The sequence below is a fragment of the Erinaceus europaeus genome, chromosome 15 (genome assembly GCF_950295315.1).
Source record: "Erinaceus europaeus chromosome 15, mEriEur2.1, whole genome shotgun sequence".
Lineage (NCBI taxonomy): Eukaryota > Metazoa > Chordata > Mammalia > Eulipotyphla > Erinaceidae > Erinaceus > Erinaceus europaeus.
In genome coordinates this window covers 62,638,601-62,653,061 of record NC_080176.1, presented here as the reverse complement: position 1 = coordinate 62,653,061, position 14,461 = coordinate 62,638,601, and the positions used below count along the sequence as shown (strand labels likewise).

The 14,461-nt window shown below is 45.2% G+C and overlaps 1 long non-coding RNA gene across 1 annotated transcript in view; it reads left to right on the top strand.

Moving 5' to 3' along the window:
- The first annotated feature begins 507 nt into the window (after nucleotides 1-507).
- Nucleotides 508-14,461, top strand: part of LOC132533019 (uncharacterized) — a 68,248-nt gene continuing 54,294 nt past the window's right edge. The window contains exon 1 of the long non-coding RNA XR_009544901.1: nucleotides 508-1,385. This is a non-coding gene — a long non-coding RNA (uncharacterized LOC132533019). The remainder of the gene's footprint in view (nucleotides 1,386-14,461) is intronic.

Genomic DNA, 14,461 nt, shown 5'->3' with positions numbered 1-14,461 from the left:
TTGGAGCTATAAAGAGTGGTGCTACGTGCTGGCTGTGGGCTAATTTTCTAAGTTTCTGTCCTCCCCACCCCCACCCCAAGGCCTTCAGAGCTTCATGTTGGTTTGTTGGTGGGCCTTGGGGTGGAATGTGGGGTTCTTCCATATTGAGGTACATCAAGCTCTCCTCTCCTGAATGGGGTGGGAAAGAAGGAATGGAGAAGTCACAGTCAGAGGATCGGGAAGGGCAGCAACAAAAGACAGAAGGCGTCCCACTCCCCACACCCACACTAACCCCTCCCCTCTCCCCAGTCCCTGCTTGGCTCAGACCTCAAGGCAGGGCCTCCTGCAAGGAGTGGGGACTCCCGGGCTTGGTCTGGGGACTGAGCCAAAGAGGCCCCAGAGCAGGGTGCAGGGCCAAGTTGTGTCTGGGGTGAGCCCTGGCCTTGAGCTGGGGGAAGGGTGGGCACAGAGCCCTCAAGGCCATTGCAGGCGGGGCCGAGGGGCTGGTGGAGAAGCGTCTGGGTCTAATTGGCCCAAGTCCACCACAGCCATCTGGGAGGCCGGGGCAGGAGGAGCTGACCTTGCAGGCCGCTGCTTGTGAGCTTGCCCATGACCTTGCCGCCTTCTCCCCTTCCTCTTACTCTGCTGGTCTAGAGGCATTAGGGCCCACCTACACAGGGCTTGCATTTCTTCTGGTGTGGTCTAGGGACCTTCAGAATCTTGCACAGGGCCACTCCCTCCATAAAGCCTTCTAGATTTTATTCAGACTGTACCCCAGGGACCCCTCTTCCTGCCTTCCTCATACCTCCCTGCTCTACTGAAAGCTGCTAAATCAAGTCCTTACTTGCCTACACACCTCCCTCTCCAGCCCCAACTCCAGGCTCCAGTCCTTCAGGCCCTGTCTAGCTAACTTTCTAGCTCCTGGTGTCCCTTCTTGCAGCTCTGTTTCAAGTTTTTAGGCTTCTTCCTGTGGCTCCTCCCAGTCTCCCTGACACTTAAGTGAATATCACATTTGCCGGCTCTTTGCTCCACCCACGGGACTCCTGCTTGCGCTCTAACAACCAATTTTATGTCACCTCCACCTGAAAGCCCTCCTCAGATCTGGTAGTCTTCTCTCCTGGCCCTCCTTCTCCTCTTCCTTCTCCTTTTCCGCCACCAGCTCCTCCTATTCCTCCTCTTTCTTCTCTTCTTTTTTTTTTCTCCTCCTCCTCCCTCCCTCCCTCTCTCTCTCCCAACCCTCCTTTGCTGATGGAACCCAGGGCTTCCTTGCTCTCCGTGGAGCTACATCCCTGGCCCCTTTCTTCTAATCACTGACCAAGCAGCACCTGTACCAGGAGCTGCAAGCTCTGCAGTGAGCAGGACAAGGCTGCACGGAGCTGGCATTCTGACCACGAGAGTCAATACAGGTGAGCCTGAGGGTGACAAGTGCCCACAAAGAACAAACATCCCTCAGCGCAGACGGGGAGTGACTGGGCTGTGGTGAGGGCAGCCTCCAGGGCAGTGAGGGGGCAGATCTTCAGCAGCGTGACCCTTAAGCCTGGGCAATATTCCATGTGCCCCTGCAGCTCACCCAGTGACTGGGGCAGAGATGGTCTGCTTGTGTTGCTTTGCCTTAACTGCAGCTACTGAGGCTCGTTTCCTGTGGCCCAGGAGCCTTTCATATTTAGGGACCAGTCATAGTTTGTTCAGTCTCTGAATCCATTCTGGAGCCTAGCTCAGCACATATGAGAGGGTAACCAGCACACGCCCCTATGTTAGCAGAACAAATGAATCAACAAAGGCAGAAATGAATGAATTTGTTTTGTTTTGTTTTGTATCTGGACCAGGCTATGAAGCAGAGAAGAAAAGGGAAAATGTCTTCAGGAATTTCCAAGTAGGGAGAAAAAAAATACAAATGCACATATAATACAAATACAAATGCACATTTTTTTATTTTGTAATTTTAAAAATTATTTATTTATTATTGGATAAAGGAGAGAAATTGAGAAGGGAGGAAGAGGTAGAGAGGGAAAGAGACAGACACCTATAGCCTTACTTTACCACTCATGAAGCTTTTCTCTTGCATCTGGGGACCAAGGGCTTGAACGTAGGTTCTTGTACACTTAACCAGATGTACCACTGCCTGATCCCATTTTTTTACTCTTCATTTTTTGGTATAAAGTTAAAGAACTTACATGCATTATTAGATGACAAATTAGATCAATTAATTATTTTTTAAACAATTTTTTATTACTACCAGGGTTATTGCTGGGGCTGGTACCTGCAGGAAGAATTCACCACTCCTAGAGTCCATTTTTTCTTTTTTTTTTTTGTCTTGTTATTTTTTAATAGAGACAGAGAGAAATTGGGAGGGGGAAGAGGGAGCTAGAAATAGAGAGAAAGGGGAGCTGGCAGTGGTGCAGCAGGTTAAGCGCACATGGTGCAAAGTGCAAGGACCAGTGTAAGGATCCCAGTTCAAGCCCCCAGCTCCCCACCTGCAGGGGTTTTGCCTCACAGGCAGTGAAGCAGGTCTGCAGATGTCTTTCTCTTTCCCTCCTGTCTTGATTTCTTTCTGTTCTATCCAACAACAACAATAACAATAACAACAATAATAACAACAACAATGATGATAAACAACAAGGGCAACAAAAGGAGAAAAAAAAATTTTAAATTAAAAAAAAAGGGAGTCGGGCTGTAGCGCAGCGGGTTAAGCGCAGGTGGCGCGAAGCACAAGGACCGGCATAAGGATCCCGGTTCGAACCCCGGCTCCCCACCTGCAGGGGAGTCGCTTCACAGGCGGTGAAGCAGGTCTGCAGGTGTCTATCTTTCTCTCCTCCTCTCTGTCTTCCCCTTCTCTCTCCATTTCTCTCTGTCCTATCCAACAACGACAACAACAATAATAACTACAACAATAAAACAACAAGGGCAACAAAAAGGGAATAAATAAATAAAATAAATATTTTTAAAAAAATTTAAAAAAAGAGAAATAGAGAGACAGATACCCGTAGCACTGCTTCACTTCTTATGAAGTTTTACCCCTGAAGGTGGGGACTGGGGACTTGAACTCTGGTCCTTGTGCATGATAGTATGTGCTCTATCAGGTGCACCACCACCTGTTCTACTCTTGATCTCAGAAAGTGTCAAAATTCAAGCCCCTTGGTTGTTCCTATACTTATCCTATACCAGAACACTTGTCTGCTTCTCTGCTCTAGACTTAAGAATTGCTCCACACTCAACACTCTGAAGTTCTCCTTTGTTTTTAGTCCCAGGCTTGACTCCCTGTGTAACATGATTCCTTGGTTCAGCAGCTATTGCCACCACAGAAGCTTTCTGTTTGTTGTCTTTCTCACTAGCACTGTGATACCACATTCTCTTGCTTCATTTGCTTCATTGGAGCAAATCAGGCGGCTGTGGTGAGCACACTGCCTTCTGCTCTTCCACCACATGTGAGCTGCCTGAGGGCAGGGAGAGTGCTCCTTTTGTCTGCCCAGGCTGGCAGTGTGTCAACAAATACAAATAAATGCAACCATGTCAACAATAAAACAGTGGATGAATGGATATTGAAAAAGCATTGACAAGAATGCATGATTTTCACAAGCCTGGTTCATTCGCAAAGGACACGGATTACTAGCCCATCACAGAGAAGAGTCCTCAGGGACCCTCCTTGATGAAGGGGCTCTGCCACCTTCTTAGCTGTATTCCTTGTCCCCAGCTGGTATTTGGTCCCTAGTGTTTAGTGAATATCCCAGTGAGAGATAGAACACAGAGAGCTGATTGTAGTATGAGACAGTAACTGGCAGTCTCTCTTGGCCAACCCAACACAAGGCCAATGGGGCAGTTGACATATACCTGTATAATAATAGAATGAATGAACTGGGCTGAGGAGACAGCATAATGGCTATGCAAAAAAGACTTCCTGCCTGAGGCTCTGAAGTCCCAGGTTCAATCTGCAGCACCACCATAAGCTAGAGATGAGCAGTGCTCTGAATTCTCTCTCTGTTTATTTCTCTCAGCATTTCTCTCTCATTTAAAAAAAAATTGGGTAGGGATAGATAGCATAATGGTTATTCAAAGAGACTTTCATGTGTAAGGCTGGTTCCAAAGTCAGTACCCTGCAATAAGCCAGAGCTGAACAGTGCTCAGGTTAAGAAAAAAGAAATGAACGAATGAACTAAGTGTGAACTCAAGTTTGTAGGTGACTCAGTAAATAGCTAATGTATGAACAGAAGGAAACACAAGTGAACTTTGGAAGGCCATCCACCTGCACCTGGCTTGGAAGAGTGTCCATCCCTAGCACCCAGCCACTACTGCTTTCTTGTCCCAGGGAAGGAGGACAGAGCCTTACGTTCTGGCTACAGTGCCCTGAGGCACAAGTCCATCCTGGAATTCTCATCTGTCAAGACAGAAGTTGAAAACACCCCACTCAGCTTCTAAACAGGCCACAGGGCCACCATTGTCATTCACTTTTCCTGACTCTGCAAAACAGAGAGGCAAAACGTGTGTTCTGATGAAGCCTTTGAAGGTCCTGGGCTGAGCTCTGCGGGTTCTGGCAGTAAGAGCAAGGGCTTGAGTGTCTGCATTGTTCCTGGCCTATCTCTTTACCTTATTTGCTAATTTTTGTAAAGTTGAGGTTTGCTACAGAGGAGACCCACACCTCAGTTTTTTCTTCTGGCAGGAAGTCCTTAAAACTGAAAGTCTGTAAAAGTGTTAACTAAAGCAAAGGAAGTGGGTAAGGGACGAGACAGGAAGGGGTTTAGTGGGAGGGAGGCTTTGGGGTGCTGGTGCAGGATGATGGAAAAGGGTCTAAGTTGGGGATGAGTGTGTGTATGTGTTGCAGACACCTATCCTGGGGAGTGAGAAATTGTACTCCTATGTCAATAAGTATACTACAAACCATTAAAACCTTCCCCTCATAAAATGATTTAAAAAATGTTAACTAAAGGATGTTGGGCAGTAGCGCAGCTGGTTAAGCGCAGGTGGCGCAAAACACAAGGACCGGCGTAAGGATCCCGGTTCAAGCCCAAGGCTTCCCACCTGCAGGGGGGGTCACCTCACAAGTGGTGAAGCAGGTCTTCAGGTGTCTATCTTTCTCTCCCCCTCTCTGTCTTCCCCTTCTCTTTCCATTTCTCTCTGTCCTATCCAACACCACAACATCAATAACAACAACAATAACTACAACAATAAAACAACAAGAACAACAGAAGGGAATAAATAAATATTTTAAAAATGTTAACTAGAGGGAGCTACCCTCTTCCCTGATCCAGCTTCTTAGTCCTTTTTCCAACTATGACACCATCTCCCCAGACAATAACTTAGGTCACCTGAATGTTAGATGTCAAGCTCAGGCAAAAACTTGTAGGGTCATAGGCCCCTTGGAATATATCTAAAACAGACCTACTAGCTTTTTCCAAAAGAGAGACCCCAAATATTCTTCTGCAATATTCTTGTCTTTAGGTTCATGATTAGTCAACAATTTGTTCTGCATTTTATCCTAATTCATTTAGCCACCAGGTTCCAGATGCTGCTACCAAGATGCCAATCTGACTTCCCTGGACTGATAACCCCACCAGTGTGTCCTGGAGCCCCACCTTCCCAGACCCCTGCCCCACTAGGGAAAGAGAGAGGCAGGCTGGGAGTATGGGTTGACCTGCCAATGCCCATGTTCAGCAGGGAAGCAATTACAGAAGCCATGCCTCCCACCTTTTGCACCCCATAATGATCCTGGGTCCATACTCCCAGAGGGATAAAGAATAGGAAAGCTATCAGGGGAGAGGATGGGATACAGAGTTCTGGTGGTGGGAATTGTGTGGAAATATGCCTCTTTTATCCTATGGTCTTGTCAATACTTCCATTTTATAAATAAAAAAGGAAAAAAAATGTTAACTAGAGATAAGTGCAATCTAGAAGGTTCTCTCCACAGGTGCTCTCACCTCCAAATGTGATGGTCTCAGCTACTCCTGGATTGCATGATCTTTTCTTGACATACCAGATGGGTTCATGTGTGTCCTTGTACCCTGGAGAGAAGCATTCCTGCCAACCATGGAGCTTTCAGTTTTGCTTTTCCTTCCTGGATACAGGACCTTCTGGAGACCCATCTGCACAGAGATCCACTGTGCAGTCTGGGGCTTTTCCTCCCAAGGTTGCCACTCATGCCCTGGGGAGGACTAAGTCACCAGACCCATCCACTGTCCCTCTGCAGGCGAAGGTTGGGGGACCACTATTGTTTTCTTTGGCCTTCTGCTCCCTGCTCAGTCAAAGCTGGGTTCTGTCTTGATGAAGGCCAGGCTTGGCTGGCCTGGTTTTGCTCTGGCAGGGAAGGTGCTTTTCACAGCTTTCTGCCTGACAGAGACACTGGAAGATAGGACATCCCATTCCCTGCACCAGGGATGGGTGCCTGTAAAACTTACCTCTGTGTTGGGCCCAACAGCTCATCCTTATACCCTGTCCACCCTTTCCTCCAGGCCTCTGTACCCCAGGTTCTCTTCCCTTGGGCCCTAATCCTGGACTCTGGGAATACTGACCTGGACACCAGAGATGATGACAGGCTCCAGTAGGATGTCTGCTTCTTTTAATCTGAGGAGTCTTAGCTGGGTTCCCAGCTTCCTCTGTAACATGAACATTAAAACAAAAAATTAAAAAGCATCTCTACCTTGCCTAGCATCCTTACAGAGCATAAACCTGTTTGGAACTCCAGTGACAGGGATTAAAAGGTGATGTGTGTGTGTGTGTGTGTGTGTGTGTGTGTGTGTGTGTGTGTGTGTGTGTGTGTGTGGTGAGGAGCAGGGTATACATATATGCTTCTGTATGAGCTATTTTTCTGTTTACTCTTATAGCTAATGATTGAACCAGGGCCTGTGTCTCTCTAGCCAATGCCAATCTGGGGAGTGAGGATAACTTAGAGGATGTACAATGCTGTAAAAGAGGTAGAAGCTGGGGAGGATGGGTAATGATCATGCAAAAAGCTTTTGGTGCCTGAAGCTCCCAAGTTCAATCCCCAGGCCACCATAAGCCAGAGCTGATCAGTGCTCTTCTCTCCTTCTCTCTCTCACTCTCTCTTATAAATCAGTAAATTAAAAAAGAGAGGCAGTAGAAAGTGTTAAATCAAGGTAATTATCTTAAGCAATAAAGAGATGTCAGGAGATAAATATTAGTAATTAAGCAAAAAGTCACTTTTTTCTTTTTTAATTTTTTAATCTTTATTTATTATGAATAGAGACAGAGAAGAATTGTGAGGGAAGGGGGAAATAGAGTGGGAAAGAGGCAGAGAGAGACCTGCAGACCTGCTTCACCATTCGTGAAACTTTCCCCCTGCAGGTAGGGACCAGGGGCTTGAACCTGGATCCTTGGCGCACTGTAATGTGTGTGCTTAACCAGGTGTGCCACCGCCTGGCCCCCATTTTTTTCTTTTGCTATACTATGTAAGTATGGTTTTTAGAAAAAGAGAATGTGGTATAAATGTTTATGAATCAGAGGGCAAGAAATCACTGAATTATGGACTTCAGTCCTTTTATGCCTTTATTCTTTCATGTCTCACTCTGGAATTCTGCTGCGTTCACACAGTTCAGGAACACTTCCTATTCCTGCAATCTTGTTGTGATTTCTGACCATGTCTGTTCTCCAGAGGAGAAAGAGCCTCCCTCTTCAGTGTCACAGTGACTTCTAACTAAGTGCACTGAGCAGAGATTTACTTCAAGGTTTCCTCAGCTGGGTCTTCCTGCAATAGCAATGCACAGTCATGAGAAGAATTTTAAAAAGGGAATTAGAATATGCACTCACAAAGTCATCATGACTCAGATTCACCATCTCCTTCCCCAGACTGTCTCAACTCAACTCTCTTCAACTCTTCTGTCTAGCTGGTGACCATATATTTTGCTCTGAGGGCATATCCTCATTTGCATCAGCTTCTTCCTCTGCCTTCTGTGATAATGGATGTGAATAGGGATAAGATGTAACCTCCTTCCTTCTAACCATCAATAACTGTGGATTAAGAGAAGGACATTGTCAACCATGTAAGCTTCATTCAAGATTGCCTGAAGTGCACCTGTACAGACCAGTAGGTGTAGCCATCTTGTTTCTGATGGGATGATCTTGAGTTATGCGCTGCCTGCGCACTACTGCCCCTCTATGGCCAAAGTACTGAGAACTAAAGCCAAGATTTACTTTCTTGCTATTCTGTACTTCCCCTTGAGTCTCATTGGAGGAGACATCTGAAGATTTGGACTTTAAGCCAAAGTTGCAGATAACTGGATAAAGTAGTTACAAGATATATATCCAATGGCCTATCATTCTGCAACTTAAAAAGTGACATTGTAACCTTTGGGACAAAATAGATGGAACCAGAGGTTTAGTGAAATAAGAAATGGGAGACATGAAAGACAATTATTGGATGGTTCCACTAATATGTGGAATATAAACACATGAACCTGAAGAACAAAAAAAGTGACCAGTCTCTCAGACTTTGTGACACCCTACAGACCTCATTTTACCTCATTCCACCTGCAATGGTTCCATCTCCAAATATGGTCACACTGTGATATAGTGTGATACTGTGATATAGGAAGGGGGCAGAACTTGGGTGGTGAGTGTGGCATGGAAATATACCCCTGCAATCTTATAATCTTGTGAACTATTACAATGAAGGCAAAGGGGCCGGGAAGTGAGTGGTTCACCTAGTTGAGTGCACATGTTACCATGTTCAGATACCTAGGTTCAAGCCCCTGGCTCCCACCTGCAGGGGGATACTGCCCCAGCAGTGGAGCAGTGCTGTAGGTGTCTCTCTCTTTCTGTCTATAAAAAGTGGCCTTATGTACTAAGTTTGCAAAAACAAACAAACAAACAAAAAACTCGATATTGAGTATTATAACATTATTATGTTGCTTTAGTGAGTCACTTGTCATCAACTCTTCTTGTATTAAAATGTTACATTAAAAAAAAAAATCCATCTGGGGGGAATGGTGGAGTTGTGCTGGCACCCAGTCCCAGAATTAACTCTGGTAGAAAAGAAAAGAAATAATAAATAGAAGTCATAAAAAGATGAAAGGACCAGCAAAATAGCTCACTTGAATAGTGTGCACAGCCCAGGTTTGAGCCCAGCCCCTACTGCACTGAAGGAAAGTTCAGTGCTGTGGTCTTTTTACACACACACAATCTCTGTCATTAAAAAAAAAAAAAAAAAGGAAGAAAAGAAAGAAAGGAAGAAAGAAAGAAAGAAAAAAGAAAAAAAGGAAACAAGAAAAAAGGAAGAAAGCAGAGGTGGGGGTGATGGGTTAGTAAGTTGAGGAATGACAAAGATTGCCATCAAAGCACCAGGAGCTGGGGGAGAGGCCTGGGCAGAAACTACCTCTCAGCCCCTGGAGGGACCCAGCCTTCCTGGATAATTGATCTTAAACTTCCATTCTCCAGAACTGAAAAATAAGAAGTTTCTGTTGTCAAATTCCCCTGGTGCCTTATCAGGGCAGCCCTGGCTCAAGGGAGCAGACATGGCCTTCTGAGTGGGGACCCTTGAGGCTGGCTCTGGGTCACACAGCTCCTCTGAAACTGTACTTGCTTTCTCTGACTGTGTCACTGCATTGTCACCTTCTGTGAGGGAGCCAGGGATTTCTGCAGGGGCTGGCGGTAAAAACATATTGCCATTCCTTCTTCCATTGGTGTGACAGGAGCCCGATTAATGCCATGGGACCCGTCATAAAGATGCGGCTTTCAGACACACTGTCGGTGTGCTGGCTAATTAGAACGGGTCTGACATGTTTGGCTACTTGATTTATGGCACCTATGGCATTTTGGCACAGCTTCGGCCTTCTGATCAAGGCGTCCTTTCTACTTTATATTCGTGAGTGTGGGTAATTTTCATCTTCTCTCTTTGGAAGCAGGCCCCTCTTTCCCCTCCAACACTCTGCCAGGCTGGTTCCCACACAGCTATTGGGCTGCTGGCTGGCATTTTGGAGTTGAGCAATGAGGTGGGGGTACACAAGTGGGGAGGCCAGTGGGCACCCCCAGGAGGTCTGCAAGAAAAGCCTTTAACCTCTTTAACCTCTTTAACTCTCTCTCTTTTAAAGTATGTTCATTCATTTTTCAGATAGAGACAAATAAATTGAGAAGAGGAAGAGACAGAGAGAGTGTCGTAGGAGTGAGCTGAAACGACAGATGCCTGGCCTTTGGTGTTCTCCTCTTAGAGAAAAGGCTGCCCTTTTGAAGGGAATTCAAAAGCACCAAGTAGAGCTGATGGCATCCTTCACAGTCTTCTTCAGTCTCTAGTCTCCTTCCAGGTTGGAAGAGATAACTTTCCCATCCAACCATCTTAATTTACTGGTGGGAAAAGTAGGACTTGGAGAACTGGCCTGGCCAAGGCCACATAACTGCATAGAGAGCTAAAGAGAGGGCAATGGAGTTAGCATAATTGTTATGCAAACAGACTCTCATGCCTGAGGCTCCCAGGTCCAAAATTCAGTCCCCCTTCCCACTCTGCCATATTACCATAAGCCAGAACTGAGCTGTGCTCTGGAAAACAACAGCTACAGCAACAAAGCACATCTGATTGAATGCACATGTCACAGTGCACAAGGACCCAAGTTCGGGCCCCCAGTTCCCATGGGGTCAAGCTTCATGCAGGGAAGTAGTGCCATAGGTGTCTGACTCTTTCCTTCTCTACCTCCCTTCCTGTCTTAATTTCTCTGTCCTATCAAATTAAAAAGAAAAAAAGAAGAAGGAAAAAGGATAAAAATGATCACCAGGAGCAGTGGATTAGTTATGGAGGCACTGAGCTCCAGCGATAACTCTGGTGACTCAAACAAACAAAAAACAGGAAAAATGAATTCAGTTATCATAGTCCATACAGTGTAACTGGCAAGCCACTCTTAAAGTAGAAGTCTCTCTGGGGGGAGGGGCTGTATTTACTAAATGCTATCATTAATTTTGAAAAGACAGAACCAGTAAGGCACTGTGTCCCCTGGTTGCCTATTGCTCTAAAAGTCTATTATCCCAGGGCTGGGGAAATAGCATAACAGTTATGCAAAGAGGCTTTAGTGAGTGCGTCTCTGAGGTTCCAGGTTCAATCCACAGTGCTACTGTAACCTAGAACTGAGCAGTACTCTAGTCTGGTAAAAGCAAATGAACAACAACAGATGAGTGGCTGAGCAAGTTGTGGTATATATACACAATGGAATACTACTCAGCTGTAAAAAATGGTGACTTTACCGTTTTCAGCCGATCTTGGATGGACCTTGAAAAAATCATGTTGAGTGAAATAAGTCAGAAACAGAAGGATGAATACGGGATGATCTCACTCTCAGGCCGAAGTTGAAAAACAAGATTAGAAAAGAAAACACAAGTCGAACCTGAAATGGAATTGGAGTATTACACCAAAGTAAAAGACTCTGGGGTGGGTAGGTGGGTGGGGAGAATACAGGTCCATGAAAAATGATGAATGAAATAGTGGGGGTTGTATTGTTAAATGGGAATCTGGGGAATGTTATGCATGTAAAAAAAAAAAGAAGTAGAAACGAAAAAAAAAAAAAGCAAATGAACAAAACCCTATTACTCCATCCCTCCCCTGGAGTGGGGGCCCCAGTTTAGTAATCCTGGTGGATGGTAATCCCAGAATCTGTGCCCCATAACTCCCTTCCCTGTCTTGGTTATGCCATAGCCTCCCTCTGTCCTTCAGATTCAAGGATTCAAGGCCATCTGATCTGAGAGGGATATATATGTATATGCCGTCATGTTGAGAGTAACTTGTTTTTTTTTTTTTTTTTGCCTCCAGGATTATTGGTGGGACTTGGTGTCCACACTACCAATCCACTGCTCCTGGCAGCCTTTTTTTGTTGTTGTTGCTGTTATTGTTGTTGTGATGTTGTTGCTGCTGTTGTTGAATAGGACAGAGAGAAATTGAGTGAGGAGGGGGAGATAGAGAGGGAGAGAGAAAGATAGACACCTGCAGACCTGCTTTACTGCTTGTGAAGCAACACCCATTGCAGTTGGGGAGCTGGGAACTCGAACTGGGATCTTTGCGCTGGTCCTTGCACTTCACACTATGTGTGCTTAACCTGGTGCACTACTGCCTGATATCCGAGGGTAACTTTTATGTGAATGTTTAAGTTGAACATGGCACGAGTATTGGGGCAGAGCTATTATTGCCTGTAACTGGATCTGGGGCTCTAGATTCTTCCAGGCAATGCCTAGAAACTCTGTCGTGTTGTTTTTCATGAGGAAGGGGCTCAGAAAGTGGTTACTGAAGAAGGACCTAGTGGGGGTTGAATTGTTATGTGGAAAACTGGGAAATGTTACCTATGTACAAACTATTGAATTTTACTATCAACTGTAAACCATTAATCCTCCAATAACGAAATAAAAAAAAAAGTGGGGAGTCAGGCGGTAACGTTTTAACCCGGTAGTGGGTTAAGCGCAGGTGCGCAAAACACAAGGACCGGTGGGACCTACGTAAGTATCCCAGTTCCAGCCCCTGGCTCCCCACCTGCAGGGAACTCGCTTCATAAGCAGTGAAGCAGGTCTGCAGGTGTCTTTCTCTCCCCCTCTCTATCTTCCCCTCCTCTCTCCATTTCTCTCTGTCCTATCCAACAATGACGACATCAATAATAACTACAACAATAAAATAAGGGCAACAAAAGGAAATAAATAAAAATAAATATGGCTAACCCACCATAACAAAAAGCTGAATTTCGGGGGTCACGTGGTAGCACAGCGGGTTAAGTACACATGGCAAAGCTCAAGGACCGGAGTAAGGATTCTGGTTCAAGCCCCTGGCTCCCCACCTGCAGGGGGGTTGCCTCACAGGTGGTGAGGCAGGTCTGTAGGTGTCTTTCTCTCCCCCCCCTCTGTCTTCCCCATCTCTCTTGATTTCTCTCTGTCCTATCAAACAACAATGACAGCAATAACAACGACAATGATAAACAACAAGGGCAACAAAAGGGAAAAAATAGCTTCCAAAAATAGGAGCAGGGGATTCGTGGTGCAGGCACTGAGCCCCAGTGATAACCCTGGAGACAGAAAAAAAAATGATAACAGAAAGCTGCATTCTCTGTCTCCGTAATTCCTAGCCAATGGAGTGAAGATAGGCCTCAAAAAGGGAGGGCTTTCCTTTTTTCTTCCTCACTCCTTTTTGCTGCTTTATGGAAGTCAAATGCAGTGGTTGGTAGGAGAAACAGTCTTGGGCCTTCAAGAGGCCTGGCAAGTCACAGCCGATGGGACCACAAGATAGAAAATGCCCCCCCCCCCCACCTTTTAAATGCTACTTCAGACTGTAATGAAAGCACTAGTCCATTTACCTCTGAACTTTCACATGAAATGGAATTAAATTCAGGTTTCTGCCACCCAACCCCCAATTCCAGAGACAGTTTTAATCTATGAGTTGTTTGATATCCTTTGGATTACTGTTTGGTCACGAACACCTCTCTAGCTTTGGCTTCGTCTTGCTGGCTGTAGCACAGCTCCCAGGGCTCAGAGTGCCTGGAAGGCACCATCATCTAACTAGAATTCATTAGCTTTGTTTTGTTTTTATGGTATTTATTTTTAGGTTACCATTTACTTAAGGTTAGTGATGTTGCTTTTTCCATTTACAGTAGTTTATGAGGTCATTTTCCTTTTTAAATAATTCACTTAAGCAAAAACAATTGAGTTGATCCAAAAGATATGAAGTGACTAAGAGTACAGGCTCTATCAGTCATGGGAGATTAAGGAGGTGGTCAGAGGATGACTACAACTTGGGAAACAAAGGTTGGGTTGCTTTGAATACAATTACCATAATATCTCTTTTTCCAATTCCTGTTTATGATGATTCAAAGTATTCTTGAAAAGAAGGTTTCCAAATCCCCAAGGGGACAATTCAATAAATATTCCCACAGAGTCAGCACAATGAGTGTGTGCAATGAAAACCTTGGTTTTTGCAGTTATTAACTGTGTGATTTAAACAAGTTACTGGACTTGTCAATGCTCAACATCTGGCCTATAACATGGAGTTGATGATGTTCTGAGGGAGGACTAAATATGTACATATGACAGAACAGAACTACTGGCATGAATTCAGGATGTGTTACACAGCAGCTACTATTATTATGGTTCTGTATGATTTGAACACACCAAGGAGTCAGTGTCAAAAGCTATCCTAAGTCCTTGGGAGAAGAATCACTCTGTCTCAGTGCTTAACAAATTATATAGTAAAGGGTGCCATGCTCAATTCAGTTACTCACAAAAGCCCTTCTCAACGTGGAGACAAAAGAAAAAATAGCCAAGGGTGGTCTTGGAAACTGTTAGCATCTAGGTCTATACCATGGAAGTCTGCATACTGACTTAGAAAGATCTTTGAACTAGTAGCCAACAGACCTGGATTCTAGACCTTGCTCTGTCACTATGTTACTTTGGGTAACATATCTGGACCAGACTGAAGATCCTCCAACATTTGATTATGGGAAGGAGCTGCTTGTATCACAGGATGAAGGCCTAACTTAACTGTGAACCCTGGACAGGGCATAGGCTCTGGAATTGGCAGATCTGG